The sequence below is a fragment of the Sitodiplosis mosellana genome, unplaced genomic scaffold, assembly GCF_009176505.1.
Source record: "Sitodiplosis mosellana isolate CC-2019 unplaced genomic scaffold, AAFC_SMos_1.0 Smas_scaffold_3, whole genome shotgun sequence".
NCBI lineage: Eukaryota > Metazoa > Arthropoda > Insecta > Diptera > Cecidomyiidae > Sitodiplosis > Sitodiplosis mosellana.
The window spans coordinates 10,234,099-10,240,729 of record NW_022595246.1 but is presented as its reverse complement, the minus strand read 5'-3'; positions in this window follow the sequence as shown (position 1 = coordinate 10,240,729).

The window sequence follows — 6,631 nt, the reverse complement described above, 5'->3', positions numbered from 1 at the left end:
TTATGCTAGAGCCCACTCGCACATATACACTGGCGAAGTAAATCAAGTAAATAGAAATTGCAGCTTTTCTCCGTTTTGTTCAGTTTTGTTTTAGGCCGAGAGACCAACAACGACGATGGCGACGACGATGACGACGACATCGACGTTGCTAAATATAAATAATAATCATGGTGTAGATGATAATTGCTTTGGAGAGAATGTGGAGTTTTCGAGTAAAAGGAAGGAATAAATCAGATGTGGAGCAAAGTGTGCGACACATGTATCGTTTTGAATATTGCCGTTGGCGATTGGCTTCGCCTTCAAAATTATGTGTTTTACGGACAAAATTACCACTGAAACAATAATAAATACTATATATTATATGCGATATAGACGAAAGAAAAAAAAAATGTTGACATTTATTGGAAAGCCTTAAAATTAGACAGATATTAAGAAACAAATAGAGGGAAACCGGGAAAAAATGAACTATGTAATGATATGTTTTGGGCTGAGCGAAATGGAGTGCTGTAAGAATGTTGCAGCTGATATATGCTGGACGTGGCTGGCTGGCTGTATCTCCAAAGCAAATATTTCACTTACTTTTCCGACAAATTCAATCAAGTGCAGGTTGTAATCGGATGTTGAACAATTACTTAATGTTATACACTGGCGCAACGGATATCTGACTCTATCAAATGCTCTAGCATCTGGTTTCCTGCGCGCGATTATCGCAAAATGTTATTGAGATAAAAGTCGAAAGAGCCGAAGAGAAAATCCAAACAACAACAACAACAGCAACAGAAAAAAAAAACGGAGCAGAAACCAAGAAAGGAGAAAAAAGAAGCAGAAACACTGCAATTCACCGAAACAAATTCGATCTTATTGATTGCGCGTTGTTATTTCTTACAAGTACAAGTAAAACGATAACAAAGTACATGAAATGAATTTGAAAATAAAATTGCAGCCGTTACCAAGGTATATATGCGCTACTAAAAGAGTCGAGTCGAGACAAGAGAAACCCATTAAAAATTGAATTCAAATTTGTGCTTATGCAATGGCAATTGAAATCAGTTGAGCGCGCGCGCGCATTTGCGACTCAATGAAATAAAAAAAAATAGAAATAGTAGCAACAAACTGAAATCGAAAATGTACTAAAAAAAAATCGATAACACCATGCACCGGAGATAAAGAAGAAGAAGGTGAAAAAAAATAGGCAACGAAACATGGAAATCGCGAAAAATGGAGTAGTAGGTAATGAAACAAATGATACATTTGCTCTACATTGATTAGAAACAGTGACCAGACTATCTCAATGGATGCGGTTGCTGTTTTTCTTTTCGTTTCATTTCTGCAAGCGATTTTCATTTCACTACACGTTCGCTCATATGGCTTATTCCTCTCCCTCTCTCTCATGCCAGCCACTGCCGTTGCTGTTTTGCATTGGTGTTTTTGTTTCTGTTATCATGTTTTCATTTACAAGAAAATGAATTACGACGTTGGTCGACATAATTCTTTTTTTTTCGGCATCATTTCTCTTTCTCACTTGAAAGTGCATTCGCATATATGTGAGTATATATCGGTCGGTGAAGAAAAGACACCGATTATAAAAGGGTGCAGAGATCAGAAAGAAAGAAAAGAAGAAGAAAAAAAATACTGAAATGTGTGCCCGGTTTTTCTCAGAGCACAATTTTGAGTGATCGAATTTGAATAACTTTACATTTGAGCCAATCATTCGATACACTTTAACACGGTGCAGAATGCGCGCGCGTTCGTCGAGCACGTTTCATAATATTGTGCTGTTACTGTTGCTGCCGCCGCCGTCGTCGTCGCTGCTGCTGCTGCTGCTGCTGCTGCATATAGACAGACCCAGGCCGCATTGCAAGCACTCGACTCAACATGAACTGTGGCAACTGAGTAACTCTTTTTCAGTCGATTCTTACTTTCAATGCACACATTAAATTCAGTTCGATGTTGATTTCATTTCATATGCGCGCACCAACCTCTTTCTGTCTATCGACTCGCTGCACTCTATCGCCTGTTCTCGCTTTCGCTGCCGTGGCGTGGCGCGCAGTGAGTGTGCGAGAGCGTGGATTTGTCTTGTGATTATATCAAAACTTATTATATGGTATTTACTTCGATTTTATTTGTGCTTTTTTCATTCTCTCTCTGTGTCTCTATCTCACTCTCTTTCGGTGTGCGATTCAATATGTGTTGTTTGTGCTATGCTAGTTCTTTTTTTTTTGTTGGCTTCGCCATTCATTTATGGATACGTGATTGTCGCTGTTACTGTTGCACCGTTGCATTGAGAATTTGAAAACAATCAGTTTTTGTTGTTGCTGTTATTGCAGCAGCTTCGATCGCTAGATCGAACAGAATGAATGTATTCTGATCTCGAAATCGATGGAGCGATTTTTTTTTTACTTCGCTGTTGTGTTGTTTTTGGCCACAACAGAAACAAACAAACAAAAAACGAAATGAAACGAAAAAATCGAGACACCGTTCGAGAGTTTCGAATGGCACTCGAGCTAAGGGAATGCAAGCGCAAAACGCTTGTTAGACTAACGAAATAATAATTTCAAATCGGCAGCGTTTTTCCGCTTCATACTTCTAGCCTTTTGTATGCTGTTGTTTTTTTTGGGGCCTCTTTTGATCCGGTTAGAAGATTGCGCAGTACTGATAGATACTCGAAGTCCAAGTCATTTTTTTTCCTTCTTTTTCTACCGTTGCTACTATGCACTGAGAATGACCTGTGATATTAAATTAACGCGTGGCCTTTTTTTCACTTTTATTCCTCTTGTCTGTGTGAGTGAATGTGTGTATGTGTGTTGGTCTGTTGTTTATTTTTTCGCTTTATTTTTATTTTATTTCAATTCTTTTTTTCCCTCCATTCCGATTGGAATATTGCATTGGCTGAGTGCTTGGCATATGTTCTTTTTTCATGCACTGAATAGCTTTGGCTTTTGTTTTCCACATATTCGACATTACAATTATTCGCTATGCGATTATGTCTGCTCTCCGACTCCGATTCGATTGTCTGCGTATGTGTATGTGAATTTGGTTTTGTTCTTATTGTTGCGGTTGTTGTTGTTGGCGACGGCGTCGACGGTGCATTGGTATTTCGGTTTTTCTTAAGCTTTTGTGTTTCGTTCCTCTCCAATACCATAGTGTGGCTATTGAATTTCGCAAAAATCCCTCGGACTAACTGGCGATTTGACCATTTCGAATAAAATAATGTGTACAAAACTAATTGTAGTTCCAATTTTCGCGTCGGTATTTTGTTCGTTTCTTTGCCGCGATTTCACATTTATTCGCTGCCCGTCTTGCGTTGCAATGAATGAAATCCGAGACACTGGCACCCGATACACTACCACAAACACACACACACAATACAAAAGGTGTTGACCCAAAACTAGCGCCCGTTCAATAGAAAAAGAATTCTAAACGGTGGAGATCAAATTAAACCATGAAAGTGAGTGAGCGATTGCGATGTGCCATACACGGCTACTTAGCGATTTGGCAAAACAATTATCTGCTTCCATGTGGTAGATAGATTTAATTACAATCGTCTTATTAGCGGTATACTATTGTGACCGAATTTGTAAATTGTGAATAAGCGCACGCGTGTGGCTTTGTCTTCTATGAACACAAAAGGAGTTACCTTTTTGTCTCTTTTTTTTCGGACGCAAGTCATTCTATACTGAAAACCAACTGGACAATTGAATTAGAATGGTGGTTAATCTTATTCTTTCCGCTTAGTTTCATACGACATATATATATATATAAATGTACACATCTCGAATGAGTGTCATTATGATTTCGAAAATGCTCTCAGTTTGCAAAGCATTTCGCTTTGCAATGATGTTGTGTAATGTGGGCACTCTTTTGTCTCAATGATGCCAAACCAGGTAAAAATCTGATTCATGGCTGCTGCTGCTGCTGCTGCCACTGCTCAGCTCAAATTTAATTGCCACCTCCTGTCACACATTAGCAATAAGAAATACATGTTTCGACGGGCTACACTTTTGACTGCATAAATGCATAATATATCCATCACGAAAATTGTCACAATTTAATTCGTTGCCTTCGTTCCAATTTGGTTGCGTCTGTATACACACATAATTTTGATGTAATGTCAAGTCCCACCAGTCATAACTTATTTTAATTTGTTTATTGAATTGTCAACAAATGCGCCGTTTTTGGTAATGAATAAAAATGACGACGCTCGGCCAATTGCCTAACTGACCAAATAAATCACAAACACCATTTTTTTCCCTTCTTTCAATCAACTGCTATGATTTTGCCAGTTTGTTTTTTTTCGGCCATTGCTTTTGCTACAAATTCATTTGACGGTAAGTTGACAGTCAACAAGTTTCGGCCTATGAACACAAACCTACTGAAAATGAAGTTTCTATGTGTGACGCATAGATACTGGCATGCCTCGCGAGATAAATGTAAGTGGATGAAGTGTAAAATCCATAATTACTGTGGTCATCAGCGTAGGTGCAGCCCCGATGGAATTCAATAAAAATGCCATTAAAAATTTGAATGAATGCCATTTGGAAACATGATTTGGCCAAACTCTATAGTCGGTCGATTGACTCAGGCTGCGCTCGACACTGTACTATTGCATGATTACAGTATTAAGCGCGAGCTTATTCGATAATAATGACACCATTATGCAAATCAAATGTGACAATTCAATTTTTCAAATGATTTCGTTCATTGTAGTGCGGTTTGGTAAACGGCCTAACTAACACTTTGCTTTCGTTTTCATTGTCTTCCGCCGCAGTTTTACATAATTGCGTTATACCGCTTCTAAACACATGTCTTTCCATTTGAATTCAGTCTGTGAACCACAGAGGAAACCAAATGAGAAAGGAAATATAATCAAATGGAGAGCAAAAAAAGCTACACGAGGAAGAAAATAATGAGATAAAATCATGGATATGCATAGAAATGTGATTGTCTGAATCGGATTAGATCAGATCAAATGAGTGCGGATTTTTTTTTGTAGCTTGGGGGCTTCCGGAAAGGTCAGTGTTGTACACGTACCGTGGATTGAGTCCTTCTAAATCGAAACCTCAAGATTTCAAACCAAATCGACATGTGCACGATTTAAGCGTGCATAAACCACAGGAGGAAAAACGCCAATCGACGTAATGACCACTTGCCTTTCAATCAAATGTCTAATTGAATTTGAGGAAAACATTGTTTCGTTGAGGTAAAACATCGGCGGAATCGAATGCGCGCGGGACCGTGTGGCTATTACAAATGTAAATGTTCGATAAGCACCTCGTGCCAATATAATTAACTATTATTGGTCCGTGTGCAGTGATTAATACAGGTCCATTTACGAAATAAATCTTTTAACACTTTAGCGTGTTTTCGGTATGGTTTTTACCACGGTCAGAAAAAAATGTTTTCAAACCAATCCAATCGCCGATTTCAAATTCATTTTCTTCGTTTGTGTTGTTCGAATGCATGCTCAACAGTAACTCTCGACGTCTGAAGCATTTCGAGAATTCCACGCACCAGCAACAACGGCAGCAGCAGCTGGTTGCTGCATCAAATGCCGGCATATCGAGATCAATGAGCTGCTAGGCAATTGATTAAACATTTTTCGCCTCAATGTTCGACGTTATGGCAAATTCAAATTCGGTTTGCATGATTAATGTTCGGCAAATCAAACTAAAATTCGAATAAAAAAGGAAAAATCCACATTCAGCAGCGACGCGTTGTAATGGGCTGCGTTTTTCACATTTGTTTCACTTAATTTTGACTGTCAGACATTTCTCGTTTTACGTAAATTTCAATTTGAATATCAAATTTTTACGTAGACTTTTGCTCTGTGCATTTTCAATTCGTAGCCACCAAATGAATAGCCAGAAACATAATTTTCAACAATTTATGTGATTGCAACGTGCGAACGCTCGCCTTTTTTTCTCCTCGTCTTGCGTATTCACATGTTACTTTGGGTTTTTTTTGTGCCCGCTTCGATTTGTGTTATTTGTGATGGCGCACCGCAGTCGATAGCGTGCGGTTTCTAGCTCAATTTATGACATTCGAACGAAGCACAAAAAATTAAATCAAATCTTTTAATTTGTTTTTCTTCATTCCGTCGTCGTCGTCGTCGTCGTCGTCGTCGTCTCTCTCTCTCTCTCTCTCTCTCTCTCTCTCTCTCTCTCTCTCGCGGTGTGCGCATTGCGCGAGTGCACATTTCAATTGAACGTACACCTCGGAATGCATCCATCGCCGGCAATACGCTGGTTTTTCTCTGTCAGTTTTGCTCGTGTGCCGTTGAAATACCCGATTCGCTTTGCTGCCATCAATTTTCCGACAGCAAGCAAAAAAAATGCCACATTTATTATTTTGTTTTGGTAAATATTTCAATTTTGAACGTCGTTTGCTCGGCAAATCGGAACAAATTTATTAGAAATATCAGTGAATCGTTTGTCTTTTGACTGCGCATTTAATCGTACGGAATGTTGATGTGGCTTTTTATCTCCCTATCTCAATCGAAAGCAACTTCTTTGTTCGTATTGCAGTGGGCACACCATGAACTGACACAGCGCCAAACCATGAAAGAGAAGGAAAAACGCGAACACGTCGTTTGCAACAACACATCGCACAAATTCACCTTTTTGTCTCTTGA